Source organism: Oxyura jamaicensis, chromosome 3 (assembly GCF_011077185.1).
Source record: "Oxyura jamaicensis isolate SHBP4307 breed ruddy duck chromosome 3, BPBGC_Ojam_1.0, whole genome shotgun sequence".
Classification (NCBI taxonomy): domain Eukaryota; kingdom Metazoa; phylum Chordata; class Aves; order Anseriformes; family Anatidae; genus Oxyura; species Oxyura jamaicensis.
This window is the reverse complement of record NC_048895.1, coordinates 7,917,715-7,933,797: the sequence shown is the minus strand read 5'-3', so window position 1 is coordinate 7,933,797 and position 16,083 is coordinate 7,917,715. Positions and strand designations below refer to the sequence as shown.

At 40.1% G+C, this 16,083-nt stretch overlaps 1 protein-coding gene and 1 long non-coding RNA gene across 3 annotated transcripts in view; both read right to left on the bottom strand.

Annotated features, from left to right (window-relative positions):
• The window catches only part of MACROD2 (mono-ADP ribosylhydrolase 2), an 857,698-nt gene that overhangs the window by 414,929 nt on the left and 426,686 nt on the right, over window positions 1-16,083 (bottom strand). The window lies entirely within an intron of this gene.
• The window catches only part of LOC118164885, a 29,055-nt gene that overhangs the window by 1,189 nt on the left and 11,783 nt on the right, over window positions 1-16,083 (bottom strand). The gene's annotated exons all lie outside the window — the stretch shown is intronic.

Genomic DNA, 16,083 nt, shown 5'->3' with positions numbered 1-16,083 from the left:
TCATTGTTGGGTCTGGGAGAGGTTTTTGTTAGGGTGGGGTGTTTCCCCCACACACACCAGAACCATTATTTTCTGTATCACCAGTATGCTAGATGTGCTTGCCCTGGGAAGATGCGTTATACAAGCACAGCTGAATCTCTTCCTGCCACTATAGGAACATCTGTGCTTCAGAAGCATGACATGGTTGTCACTACACTTTGGGTTAAATATATATAATAGTTTATGTAGACAATGCTTCACTCAAGGAAAAGCAACCTGCTTAACCAAGAAAAATTATTTTGAATGTGATTTGCAAGAGAGGATTTGTCTCTGCAATTTTTTAAACTGTGTGATTTAAGCTTACTTACAGTTAATCCTTTTTCCTAATTACATTGTTTCTCTCACTACAGATCAACAGTCGATTAATCAGACTCTTCAGTGAAGCAGTAAGGTGTCTGACCCATTACTTTCTGTAGTTGTAATGAACTTCATCTCCTTCAATGAAATAAAAATGCAATCCAATTCAAGCTATCTTTGGAATATCTGACTGCCTACAGGGAGCCCATCAGGAGCTCATCCATGGGCAAGGCTACCACGTTTATTCTCTGTCAGCACTTCACATGTCTGGCAGGTTACTACATTCCCTTGGTGTTAAAAAATAAAAAAAAAAAAAAGAGGCATTTCAAAAGTCTTTTTTTCAAAACATAAGCTGCATTTTCATGTGACAACTTCACAGTTCCTCGGGACAACTACATACATACAGCAGGGCTGTAATCCAGAACAGCAGCAGGCTCCCCTACGAAGCTACAAGAGACCTCCATTAGTTGTGAGAAGAGCTGTTGTCACTTACAAGAGATGTAAGCACTTGTACTTCTTGTGCATCTCATCTGCCAAGTGACCAAACACAAAATCTCATCAAGCCTGCAGCCAGACGTTAGCTCGCTCCCCCAGGTGCTTCCCAATCCACAATCCCGTCCCACTCACACAAACGGAGCCAGGGTACGATTTCCAGCCTGAGAGTAGTAGGGCTGCTGGGGATTTGGGAAGTTTTTTCCCAGCTTTAAAAGAAGATCAGCTGACAAAGTTTCTTCTAACTGTCCTTAAAGATTCCCAAAGCTGCAAACTACATCACCTCCCAGGTTGTTTTATAGTTTTTTTTTTATTATTATTATTATTTTTAATAGAAGGGTAGTTCTTCCTAGGCTTTAACTTCCTAGCTTTTGCTGTTAGTCTTGTTCTTCGCAGGAAGACAAAAACAGGTTGTTCCCATTCTCTTTACTGCAGGACTCCATAGTAAAAAATAAAATCTTATATTTTCTTTATTCTCCTCTTCAGGCTGAACATCTCCTATACATACCTAGCAGAGTCACATTTTCAAGGCCTCCGGTCTCCTTCAGATTTTCTTCAAATGTTTGTTCTCTTCCCCAGCTGGCCCAGCATGCTATGATGAGTCTTTGCCAAAGCCGAACAGGGTTTGGAAGAACTACTTTGTACCTCTGGCAGGCCCTAGCCCTGTTTATACTTTTAAGTTTTCTCTTTGTGTACCAATAGGATCTCGCTGACTCCTCATCAGCTTGTGACCTGCTCTAACCCCAAGATCCCTGCCTATCTGCTATTTGTACAGCTGATTTCTGCCATTTACTGCTGATAGCACACCACTCATCCACGCTGAACATGATCTGACTTTTTGGATTTGTTTCTCTAACTCACCATCACCGAGTTCTACTCCTGGCTTCTGGTGTTCTCACAGTATGGCTTGAAATGGCTTCAGATTTAATAAGCACGCACTCCACTCCATCTCCCAGGTCATCACAGAAATATTGAGCAGGTTTACATGTGATTTGCCACGTTCAAAGATGAACAGGGAACGAACTACGCTCAACCCTTGACTCTTAGTACAACCCAACTAAATCACATCTTCCAACTGTTACTGTAGGAACCGGGGTGCAGTAACCAATGTCCTTTCATGCTCATGCTATCTAGCCACATAAAGCAATACAGAAATGGTGTATTGGTGCAATGCCTATACAAAAAATATTACGTGAGGTACAGAGTCACAAAAAAAAAAAAATCACATGGAATTCAGATTTCTTTTTCCCAACAATGAAAAACATTCAAAATAGGTTAACGATAACCCTAACTAAGCCTAAACTCCTGTGAACTTCTACAACCAACAGCTGAGGTTGTGAGCACTGCAAGTGAAATAGTCTACATTTGCAGTGAATTTCCTCAATTTCATTTTTATAGAAAACTAAATTAGTTAAAGTTGATCTTGGTTCTGGCTGACTTATTTCCCCAAGTACTAAAGGAGTACTAACTGCATACATTATTTAAAACAGAAAATTGAGATCCCCACCCCCAAAAGGGGACCAGCTGTACAAGGAACAAGCACACTTAAAAAGAAATAGTCTGGGCTATTCATTTATAAAAGCCATTTTATTCTACAGCTCTGTTTGTCCCAGGGCTCCCCACTATCGTTTGGCTAGCTGACTCACTGAATGTTGCCTTTAAACTTACATGGTGTCAATTAATGTATTATAGGAGCCATCGATTTGCCTTTAAAGTTCTAGTTTATGATCTCTGGTCCTCTGGGAAGCGAGCGGGTATCTGCATCGTGATAGCTCACATCTTCAACAGCCTGCAGCAAAGGCTCCCTTTACGCTCCATGAAAGAAGACTAAGTAGGACGGGGAAAATGGTATGTAAGTTTCAAATACCTAGGTTTCTAGTGAGGAGGTTGACTTACTAAAAGCACTTTGTTCATGGTCTTTGTTTAGAGAGGCCAAAGACTGCAACAGCAGAGACAGTACTGGTTTACTTTGAGATGACAAGAATATTTCCCTTTACTCTCTCAAATATTTCACATTTTAAAATATTACATGATACAAGCGTTCTGCAGATCAGCTAAACTCCTACTGAGCAGAATTTGTGTACTAAATCCGCAGGCTCCTGAGAAAGCTTTAAAATACCACATTTATTAATTGGAAGATTAATATTTTCAGAAACTTAGTACTTAACTGAAAATTTAAAAACTTAATCGAGCATCCAAAGGGATTCTGTGTGAAAGGGAGAGGCATCACTGCATTATCAGCACACCAGCTGAAGGAGCCTTACTGGACCAAACATTATTGAAGTCACTTGGTTATTTTTAAAACTCTTACAGGGTGGTTGCCCTTTCCTCCTAAATCCCATCTGCTTTGAATTCTTACAGCTTCAAAATAAGCAATTAGTTCTAACTAATTTTAATGATCCATGCTGAATTACTTTGCGTCTAAACAAAACTACTTAATTCATGAGTGGTTTTGAATTTTATTGTTTCATCTTTGCTAATTTATAATTTTTTTTAATTTATTTTTTCATAAAGAGAAGGTACAGTTCATCTGGAAGGAGATTCTTTCAAGGGTGATGTATGGCTGCATATGCCTGCTGTGTCTAGGCACATTGGTGGAACAACGCTGAATTAAAATGAATTCGCAATATCATTCAGCACTGCTCTTGGAGAATCTCCCAAATGAATGCAGATCTCAGAGTACGAGGAGGGATATTGCAGTTAAAAGGACCAATCCACATTCACGTAAATTGAGGACAAGGAAGGAGAAAATCACCATCTAGCAAACTTGTGCATCTTCCTCAGTTAACTTAATCATTTATCATCAAGGAAAGCCTGCACAGTCCTCTAAGGCTCTAAAGTGATATAAGAAAAAAAAAAAAAGAGAAAAAAAATGTGATTATGACCTCAGCCTTCATATGACCAATGCTTCCCTCAGTGAATCAAGGGAGTAGCCTCGGCACTTTCAAGACTTTTATTTATATTGCGGATCTCAAAATGCTTATACACTGGTATGCTCTGACGCTTAGCCCCGTTGAAGTCAACATGGTGAATATTAAACCTGAATACTCACATCATAATCACTAACACCACAGTCTCTCACTTGCCTGTGCAAACACTCAATTTTGATGCAAATGTCCATCCAGCCACAGTTCTTTAGAGATCTGTGAAACCCAGGTTGAGAAAAGGCATATACCACGATCCCAAATCAACATTTCTGTTCTCAGTCTCACACGACTCCCTTTTTACTCTCAGTACTCTCTTGCATTCGCGCTAAAAAAGTCACAAGGCATAACTCAACTCCATGAATTAATTTGATGTCACAATACCATAAAGCAATCCATCCATCCCCCCCCTTTAAACTCAGGGTTAATTTTCAAATATCTGTGGTCTCTCTTGCTTTGCCTTTTTTTTTTTTTTTTTTTTTTTTTAGCATCTTCTTTTCTACTTGCAGAGTTTACAGCACTGACAACTGGCATTTAATAATTAGTTTCCCAATTTCCACAAAAGCACTCAGATTTCGGAGAATATGACCTGTGGGTAGTTTGCAGACAGACACTTTAGCCTTACTGACACTTTCTGGGAAAGGAATGGCTCATTACAATGCAAATTAAACAAACCCATGACAGCGGCTATTATAAATTAAAACAAAAACATCCTCATGGGGCTCTAACAGACCCACCGCAACAGATACATTACAATAGAGCCCTAGGTATTAAAGGACTATATATGCTTTTTCCGGCCCTAATATCTCTAAGTTTCCAAGCATTACCAGCACTTATTTCCTACACACAGACAGCAAACTCATTCAGCTTTTAAAAACACTTCTCCCAAAATCAGCTTCAGCATTTGATCCGTATATACTAGAAAATGGTTATCCCTTCAGTGGAAAGGCACACAAACCCCCTAACGTGGGCACACATCTCATTTCTCCAGTTTATTTGTATGCTGCAAAGGAAAAATCACCTACATACTGGATCAAGGCCATCAGAATAGTGGGTGAGAGGTTATGTTTATATAATAAAGCACTCCTCTGCCTTCAAATATGCTATAACATATCATTCTATTTATAATATATTAATGACCCTTCCCCTCCCTCTCGTGGAAGCTTCAGTCACTGAAGACAAGTCAGGATGTGGCACAAGTTAGCAACCTATTTTCCATAATTTCAATTAACTATGCGAAGAATAGTGTAAGTGGAGGTGATCTTATTCAAAAAAAAATACTCTCTAGCATTTTAAAAGGGAAAAGACACTTACTTGAACATGGTATGTGGATAACGATCTCCCCCACACCAACCCCGCTACACAGATAATATTTATTCTACCTCAGATCAACAAAAACTGTCAGTAGATGTAGACAGCTTCTTCAAATTGTTTGGGAAAAAAAAAAAAAAAAAAAAAAGATTATTTGTCTGCAACTTATTTGACAAAACCATCGCTGCTCATCTCCCGTGCATGTGCCAAGGCTATACAGACTTGACAAGACTTCTTGGACTCGATGCTCAAGCGTTAGAGATTACGGAATGAGTCCATTATTGGCCTACATTTTCTTTTTTCCAAGGGACTATGAAGTAGCTTTGAAAACAGATTTGTGGCCAGCAACCAGAAATCTGAAGAGTACAGAGCTGTGTGCTGTATTCAATCAACTTAACTCACAAAGCGTGTGTTCATTCCATACCATTCTAACGTATAGCGTATCAGTACTTGAGTTTCTTTTTCTCTTTTTTTAAAAAAAGCTTCTAAAGCTTGAACCATGATCAATTTACTATTATTCCTCTGGTGACTTGCATTGCTCAATTATGACATTTCATTTCAACCTTACTCTCCTAACACCTTGCATTAATCCACCCAAATAACTACTGGAGACGTTTTTGAGATGATTGATTTTTCACATCTGAAAGACATTTGTTCTGGTATGCTAACAGTAATAAATGAGAGAGGGGCCTTCATGAGTACAGAAGGAAACCGAATGCCAACATAAATGTTACATTTCAAAGTATAATGACTGAAAATAATCATATAAACATTCTGCTTTTTGTGAAGAAGCTTCTTACTTTCTTCCACAACATACATATCTGTTTGTTTGTCATCAAGGATTTGAATGCCACATTATCAGCACCATTAGAAACACAAATTGACCTATTTGTCATACCAATAGCAGCTATAGCCAGAAGATCAAATATCCAAATTTGCCCTTGCACATCAGAGAAACCTCAAGAAAGCAAACTAGTATTTCAAAAACTCAGCGGGGAATACTTGACAAATTAAGTCTCCAAAATAATTATGACATCCCAAAGGGAAAAGGTACTTGCAAATTACTCCTAGACTGTCACATAGCTTTTAAAACACATTTTAAAAGGGCAGTACTGTCATAGTTTAAAATATGTTGCCAGGATCTAAGGGCTCACGCTACGAAGAGCAGAAATAGATCCCCCGCACAGGACGTACTTGCCAGTAACATCAACATTCTTTACTCTGAAAGCCATCTACCTTCCCAGGAAGGATATTTTCCATGGGTTTTGTTTTAAATGCCATACTGTTGGTATTTATACTGACAACAATTAATAATACTGTGGACCCACAAGGCATGTTTTAGAAATGCATGCATCAGTGCTTCACAGTGCAATTCACACATCACAACAGCACGAGCAGCACCCACAGATGGGCTCACCGAGGAGAACAGGAAAGTAGTTGGTGTGCACGAAGGGAGGATAAGGGTACAGGAAGTACTGAAATACTGCGTGGAACTCCTAGAAATTGTTCCTACTTCAGGTGGTGGCAGAGCCACATAAGGTGCCACGAGAAGCTTTCCCTCTTCTCAGCCCGCTGGTGCAGCTGTGGCACCAACACCGTGTGTTGGGAGTTCTACACATCTTCCAAGAGAACCATTAATTTCTCTGCAAGACAGGTCAAGCAGCTTTCTTATTTCTTCAAAATCAATTCAGAATAAAGAATAGAAACACAAAATACTTGAAAAACAAACAAAACAATCCAATAGACTTAACGTCTGTGTATACACATCCAACTACAAACTGTTTTCTCTTATCCAAGCCAGAAAGATCTGTTGTCTGAACCTGAATCAGAAGTCTGACATGTTAGCAAATTTTCAGTCAATCACTTCTCTAGCTTTATACTACTTTTTACTTCCATACAGAAAAGAAAAGTCATTTGGCAATGCCAGAGGCACCTTCAAGTCCAAAAATAGTTAGATCTGAAAACATCTTTTTTCTACAAGTCAAGGAAGAAAAGCTAAAGAAAAACCTTTGCAAATCCCACTGGCAAAATACTAAAAGCAACGAGTAGGCTAAAGTACATTAGTTGTTAGTAGGAATGCATGAACAGACAAAAGGTTGCAGTAGCTTTCATATGTTCTTCTATTAAAAGACTTTAAACTGTGTTGTGGTGCCAGCTTATAAAGAGCAGTGAAACTGAAATTTTGGAAGCCAGAAAAATGAAGTATGTGAAGCGAGGAAAACATTACAGCATCTGTCAAGTTTTTTTTTTTTTTTTTTTTTTAAACACAAAGAGATCTGATGACTGCCAGGAAAAAGAAAAAGCAATGTATGTAACTAAAAAAGCCGTACCGCTTGCTCCACATAATTCTTCTACAGCTTGTTACGCTCGTCTTTCTTCTCTTTAATGAGTTTGGGTTCTCAGAAAACATCTTCCACAGGACCACCAAGCATCGCCTTGATGTGAACACAATACCCACCAAAACCATCAGGCTTGCGAGCAGATTGCTTAGGTGTCACCATTATGTCCGCACTTCACAAAGGCCTGGAGAGCTCATTATTGTGCTGAAGCTTTGTGGGAAGTCTTTGAGCAAACCAGAACAGCCACGGCCATACCCCAGCGTTCAAACCCAGCATTGCGGAGCTCAAATAAGGAAGGCACGCCAAGTGCCTGGGAGCACATCCCTGGAGTTTGGACCAGGAAACCTACAGCTCCGCAGCCAGACCGAGGTTCAGGATGTTGTTTGGTTTTCAGAAGGGACAACCCGAGATGTTTCCACACAACAGAAACCGCGGCACTGCCAGCCCAGCCAATTTTACGCCTGATAATTAAAAACCTAACTGCTGCAGTATGAACTTTGGAAAGCCTCCTCTGCAATCACAGGTGTATTCCCAGAAAGGATGCATCCAGAGCCATTACAGCCTCAATCAGAACAAACTCTGGCATTCACAGCTCAAAGCAAGGTTCTGGTGTTTCTTATATGCAGGCCTAACTGCATTCATTCAAGCATCTGTGGAAAAGCAGCATCTGATAACACACGTGCAAGAAACGACAGGTTAAACTGCCTTTTGTTACACGTTGAAAGCTGCTTCTGCACACAGGCATTGCTTCATTTAAACACACGCAGTATCTGAGGATGGCAGGACTGAGTCTGATCAAAACGTCAGTGCTACCAGATGAGCTTTTTATTTTTCGGTCATTAAACACATACAGTCAGCAGCAAGGCACGGCCTGATTGAGAAACGAGATAAGCACTCTGGTGTGTCATTTTATTTCACATTTCTGAGACACAACAGCATCAAGCCCCAGGCAGGTCAGTTATCCTCTACTTTAACTTCAACTCTATAAACAAATGAAATAAGAAATAATACTCATACACTTCCTAGCCATTCTTCAAGAATGAACGTCTGATTTTTTTTCCCTATATGCCACATCTTCACAGCCATAAAATTGAGACAAAAGGGCCAGAACTTGCAACAGTGCAACTGCTACACTGATTCTGAGCTTATAAACCTCCCAGTGCTACAATAAATACTGCTTTCTTTGTCATGATGTGTGTTCTTACCAAACAGTTTAGTCAGCCTGGGGGGTGGGGAGGGGGGAAGTATCAGCGATGAACATCATCTATTTTGTTTGTGAAAGAGCTTGTTGCAGCCTCAGAGGGCTGCTCTTTACCATACACGTGCTTAATTCCCATCAGCATTAGTGAAGCTTAACTCAGACTTTATGGAGAAAAATGAAGGTTTTGTATTAGTCCAAGTAAATGGGTTGTTTTATCTCTTGGTCCCTCTTAATGCGAAGTAGCAGTTGCTTTTAAGCATGCTTTGTAGTTAGGCAAGTCTTTGCTGCTGCAGAGAAATGTAAATTTATGGGAGTAAAAAAAAATTGATTAGTGACACGGAAACCACTTAATTCTTGCTTCCTGTACGGGAGATTGTTAAGCAACAATTTAGCCCCTTTGTATTTTGTAAGGAAGATGCTGCAAGCTTTCAGCCGAGACTGGAAATTCAAAGCGATCGTCTTTTATTGTAACCAGTCTGCAAAACTATGGTCTCCATGCAGCTCCACACAGTCCTAATCATCCAACTAAGATTTTAGAGCACAATGAGGTTATGCTAGGAAAGCACACTATAATTCTAATTTAAAACAGCTACTAATTGTTGCTCTGCATTATCCACTCATCTCAAGCCAGAGGAAATGATCTTTGAACACAATCTATGCAAACCCAAACATGTAGCCAAGGACCCTAAAAAGCAGGCATAGATGCAAGCCACATATATCTTTAGCTATAACATTACACAGCTGTGTACAGCAATAATTACAGCACTTTGTACGTGTACTCTAAACATCATCTCCACCTAACTCCTATTAATTCTGACGCAAACGCGATCCATGGTGATCAAATAAGGCTTAATTCAGATATACCTCTAAACACATTTTCCCCCACGCATCTACATGTGATAAACCTCACCAGCCATTTTGTTTCCTCATTGTTGCAATTTCATCCAAGCAGATGAAGTTGACTGAAGCACATTTTAGAACACAATGTGAAACTATAGTTCATAGGTAATTTTACAACATGCCAATATAAAACTGTCTCTTCCTGACCATATTGGTGTAAATTCATCATTTTCCTACAAAACGCTCAGCATTTAAAACCAACTACAATAGCAAAATGTTGAATTGATGTTTATGATAGAATGCATTTGATTAAGACTTAATAAAGTAGTCTGTATATTACCAGTGAATAATGCATTATAAGATAAAGCTAGACATAAAGCAAATAGAGTGTCAAAGCTAATTCCAGTGTGCATTTTTCAGCCATATTACTTATTTTATTACTGCACTTTAAAATGCACATTGAAATTCAATAGCTTTTTTATTATTATTATTTGTTTTTAAGCAAGTAACACAATAAATCCCTTGAAGAAATTTATCTGATTTAGTCACATGGCTAAATTAAAATCAGTGCAAGCTTTCCAGGAAACTAGTTAGTTCCTCGTCTTTCTTCATACTCTAAAAAGCATGGTTTAGAAATCGCACACTTCCAGAAAAACTTTCAGAAATAAAGGGCTGTTGCATGAGGAAAGAGAAAATACCAAGAAAAAAAATCACAAGCAGTGATTAAGTATTTTAGCTGAAAGCGTATTAGTTTTGTTTTGTTTGTTTATATATATTTTCTTCATATTGTGCATGAGTCTTCCCAAACACGCAAATCATGAACTAATTGTCTCTCTAAGTGATACTGCACACACTGGACGTCTAAGCACAGAAGCACACACTTGAGGCTTATGTAAATGCATCTTTTTCCATACTGGTAGCATGCTGGCCTTAACTGAACCACAACACCAAGTCCAAAAAGTACTTTCCAATACCTGAAGTTGAAAGATCATTGCAAAGGCAAATATTTGTATGTAAAGCCCACAGCAGGCTGCTTGGAATACACATCTCTATGTCAGAGCTGGAAGTTCCAGAAGTGAGGTGCCTAGAACAACTGGCTCCCCAGTTCCCAGCTCACGTTCTCACCAAAACTTGAAGCCAAAGCTTACAAGAACATTTGGAAAAATAACAGCCACATTGCTCCTTTTCATCCCTGTGGATCAGGGTGCGATAAACGTACCTGAGAAGGAACTTGCCTTTCGAACAAGTATCAGAAAATAATAATAATAATAATCAAGATGAGCATAAGGTTTCAATTGCTTTCCAGCGTTTTCACTCTGGCAATTTTCTCACTTGGTTTTCCAGCCCCCTCCCAATTGTTTTCCATCAGTACAATTCCATCCCTGCTTTTCATCTTCCTTTTTATTTGGCAAGCGAACCAATGTACCCTCCCTCTCCCACAGGGACCGATGACTGCAAGCCCTCCCTTTACCTACACGCTGAAGCCTCCCTTCCACCCAGCATTTATCTTTTGTGCTATGGAGATACCGTCACATACACACTGTCACCCTCCTGGAGCCACAAATGAGAAACAGAAGACATGAACAGCAATTTTAAACCACTTTGAATTTTAAGAAGTCCCAAAGTCAGGAAATTTCAGAATAAGCCGCGAGGTCTATTTATATTTTCACTGAACTGACAGTGACTCTTTTCACTTATTTTAAAGCTTAAATAATTGAGTTGAATATTATGTTGGAAGCTTTGATGTACAGCAGTATGTAACTTATAGAAATCTTATAACTGAGTTTTGTAAGCGCTGCAAGTATTAAGGATTAGTTTAATAGCTTACGTTGCTGCACAGAAAGCTAACTGTCTTTTTGTAGGAATAAATCTCAAGAAAATAAAGGCAGATTATTGGAAAACAATCATCAGGGTCTCTGCTTCAATGTTTCCACTTTTTTTTTTTTTTTCAAATCACTGTGTAATACAGTTGTATACACACAGCAGATCACTGTTGCTGATGTCCCTAGAGCAACTACCTTCAGCATGCTTCCGAGTTGGTTTAGCTTCCTGAATTTGGGGCTTTTTCTCCCCTTTCCGCCCATGCACCCCTCCACCTCCAATGTCCCAAGTAGTAAGGATCTGGTCCTTACATTCCCGGTGTTTCCTGGAAAAAGCAAACACGACATCTCCTATCTACAGCAGCACCAGTTAGCAGAAAAATAGAAACCATGTTTATTAGAGACGAGGTTTTCCATGAACTAGCTCTTGATCGAGGTGAGCGCAGCCGCTCCTCGTGCCCAAGCTCTGTGCATGCCACAGACTACAGATTGGCATTTGTTTTCACAAAAATCACACTGAAAGAGCCAGTGCAATGCTCAAAGTGAACATTCTAGAGATAAGCAAAGCTCACTCGGGATCTTTACGTGTTTTATTAAGACTTTCTACGTGGTGCTAACGTACAGCATCTTCTCTGAAGGGGAGGAGTAAGAACAGACTTGGGAACGGCATACGATGACCACCAGTTCCAGCCAAACAGCAGAGGAGCATCCTTGTTGAGCATCGGCTGCTCTGCACCCGCCCCAGGGGACATCAGCTTGCGAGTGGTTTGCAGGGACCGCTGAGCACTGCACGCTTCGAGTCAAGCAAGTGATTGGGCCACATCCTGGGAAGTCACGCTGGAGCGGATACCTCCTGATTTTAATGGCAATTTACAGACTCAAAGCCAGACAGAAAAAGTTGTGTTTTTTTTTTTTTTTTTTTTTTTTTTCTCTTCCAAGAAAGCTCCTACAAAACTCAGTCTCTCTCTGGAGAGAGAATAGGATATCCAAGAACTGCATAAGAAGCTTCATGGGTAAACTAAATTCAGTGGCTACAGATTAAGCCTACTTGAACTATTTCCTCTTGCCAGCTACACTTGAAACACAGAACCATGTCTTATTTTGACCACCGAACCCACCAAGAAAGCAGTGTTCCAGCTACCAGCCTGGGAGAGCAGCGGGGCACAACCTGTGCAGAGGGTTGTCCTCCCATGCACAACCCTCTGCGCTGCCTCAGTCCAAGCTACCAGCTCTTTTGAGTCTGAACACCTCAAAAAGGCAAAAATTAGAGCTCAAAATCCTGACCCTATCCCCCACTAAGTTTTAGTAATTACCCCTAAAAAAATCATGATCCAGTAAAAAAGACCACCTGTTTAAGTATCTCAACGTTAAGAACAATACATCCAAGAAGCTTTTTAGCAGCATCCTAGCCCTTCAGTCTAAAAACATTCTTTTGAATTGGGAAAGATAGAAACTTTCTGCTGGTAGAACACGGAGCTGAGTAACTAGTATAAAAAGTCAGAGTCTGAAGGAAAAAAAAAAAAAAAAGAGAGCAAGGGAGAGGGACTGTCCACGTGGTCTGCTTGTCTGGTCGGTTTTATGGGGTTTTTATCTGTAGCCATGAGCTCACTGCTCACACCAAGTGATGAGCGCTCTCCTTGCTTGCTCTCCGAGTCAAGCTGACATTGCAGGGAAAGAAAAGGCTCATTGACCAGGGCTGGCAGCAAACCAGCCCTGCCAGAGCACTCCCAGCCAGCTCAGAGTGCAGGCAGAGCTGTTCAAGTTGGCTCCCACGAACACCCACGAAGGCAGACCCGCAGCAATAGGGACCTTGCCCTACCCTGTCCCAGTGGCAGCACTCGGAGAAGCTGCAGAAAGCATCAGTGGCCCAATTCCACATGCAGCGCAACTGAGCATAGCTCAACCCAGAATAATCCACACAAATTTAATTCCCATTACATCCACAGTTGCCAAGGTACTCATTGAAATATTCTTCCTAATATGCTAGGCAACAGAAACAGTTCGAAGTTGTTCACCTTCTGCTTCCAGTCCCAGGTTTATTACAGGGGCACAAGAATTGTGTAACTGGAAGATCACTTACCAGAGGAGAAAACAGGAGACAGCCAGGAAAAGGATACCCGATGAGAAAACATGGCACATGGGAGCCAAGACAAACACTCGTAAGTGCTTACAGCAGTGCTTTGCTTACACAGTAGATAGGACACTGGCAGCATTTGTTATAACTACTTTTAAAGCTTTATTATTTACTCAGATAATCCTGGCCCATCTGAAGACTAGAAAGCAAGTTCAAAAGTCAGCTCACTGGAAGAAGATTCATTTGCTTCATTGCAAACTGGTCTTTTCAAACCGCCTGTTTAATTAGTGCTTTACTATGATACAGCAGAAATTACAACAGGCTTACAAATCACAGACTGCAGTACCTGCAGTTTAAAAATGAATTTCAGGGCATTTTCTCGTGAATCTATCCCATGAAATAACCATTAATGCACATTTTAAGTAGCTCTCTTGGTCAAAGCATGAAAAATAAAAATCACCAGAGGATCGCAGAAATATGGAGCTGAAATAAGTATGTAGTCCTGGGCCTTCTACAAAAGCACATTTCCATAACTTTTACAGAAATCCGTTTGCATATTTACAAAGCTGTTCCTGATAGATCAATATTTACAAATTCTTCTAGGAAGGAAATTCCACAAAAACAAACTTCGACCTTAGAAACTATTCTGACATGCAAGGAAAACCAGCTTTGCTTCAAAATCAACTATTTGCTTCTTGGACTCATACAGCCTTCAAAATGAAATCCATTCCTACCATTCTTCCTCCAAAGCCATGCGTTTTCATTTCTTCTTTGCAATAAGCAGCACGATTCCGATCAAGGAGCCTCAGAATCACCTAAACAGAACAGCCCCCACCCATTTCCACACGATATTCCTGCAGCTATGCTCCCTAAAACACTCCTCTGCATTATATTGCTGTCTCAGTGGTGCTCAGCAAAACACTGTTCTAAATTGTAAAAATATTGTTAATTTTGGTAGGCTTCACATATCGGTTCCCTGACTCTAGGAAGTCACAGTGACTCTTCATACTAGAGTCAGAGATAACTGGACATTTCTATGCTTCGGATCCCCATTGCTTCTGCCCTCATACCACCTGCTATGCAGTTCAACAGCTCAGTCAGAATTCCTTAATAAAATTTGGTTTTGCGTTTGCAACAAATTCGCAAGGGAGATCTTATTTTGCTCCCAAGTCTCTCCTCAGCCATATTTTTGGGGTCTCAAAGGAACCAGCTTTGACATTTTCTGAGTTCTAACTTTACACGTAGTCCTTCATATAAAGCAGTCTGAGCATAGCATATTACTTGCCGGACAAGATAAATGCTAATCAATAGCCAACTCCTTCCATCTAGCAGTTTTATTCCCAAGAGTCAACCTTGTAACTTGCCACTACCGTACAAGAAGACTAACACCCATCATCACTTATTTGTCTTGCCTTAGAAAGCCAAGGAAGAGAAGTTATCCTAGAAGAAATATATATGCATTTGAACTCCACAAAAGAGATTGTACTGTTTGGTCCACTTAAGATCTTGAGTGCTATCCAATATCTTTCCAATCTGTCTGCTTGTCAAAGCAACCTAATAGACAAATATATAGTGTTTCCCCTCCAACCTTAAACATAACTTTGGAAAAACTAGAACTGGCACTTCCAGCCTCACCCACTTACATCACAAAAAAAAAAAAAAAAAAAAGTAATCTTTCAAATATGGGTCATTTATCTCTCTAGCCAAAATCTACAGTGCTATCCTGGAAATGCACGCTGCAGAACTCCTTCAGCTCCCACCAGCTTAACGTGGAGCTGCAGGATGTGTGTGGGGTTCCCCCATTTCTTCAAGAGACATCTGGAAGGGAAGTAAAGCTTACCATTGATATAAAGGCATGTAGGATAATTTAGGCTTAGAATTTCATAACTTCACTAGTGCAACAAGATGAAGTATTTAATTAACCCCATTCCTAACAATATCTCCTGAGTTGTCAGGAACAATCAGCAAATGACAAGGTCTACATCATTAGTCTTTCTTACTTCTGTTTTCAAAACAACTAAATTGTGATCACCAAAGGCTTAAACCACTGCTGGTCTTATTGATTATCACTGTGCAAAGACATTTTTCTTTCCTGTGTTCTCTCTCCAGCTTTGCACACAAAGATAATTAAGCAGCAAGACAGAGCACTGCTGATAATGCAGGTCCCCAGCTGAGCATGAGGCGCCCGGGCAAAGCCAAGAGCCTTTGGTGTGTGCACGAGTACGGTAACCAGCCCCAGCCTCTGTGCAGACCACATCGGGCTGTTGTCAATAGTAAGGAACATGCCAGGACTCCTATGTCGAGGAAAACGGGCAAAATGACTGCTGAAGGAAACAGCACCCTACGTTTTCCAAGTGCATTTCAAGCATCGATTTGTCAGGACCTTGATTTATTATGTTTTACAAAAATTGTTTGTATCTGTAATTAAAGAATTGGGATTTAATACTCTTGGAGCTTGCATTTTTCTTCCTGAAACACGACTTTTGCCTACACACAGCCACATTTCTCCTCTGTTGAGGGTTTAAAAAAAGTTGAATAACCAAGTAGCAATGTCACTGGGATATTCCTTATGTACAAGGAAATTAAAATAAAACCATCTCAGTGAAACAAACCATGCTTTCCATGGTCTGAGAGGACAAGGAGTCCTAAGAAAAAGGAACAGCTCTTTGTAGGAAATATTTGTGTTTTCCTTCTTGTGTGTTCATAATGAATTGTGGCCACCTTCACCCAACCTATTTTCAGTTTC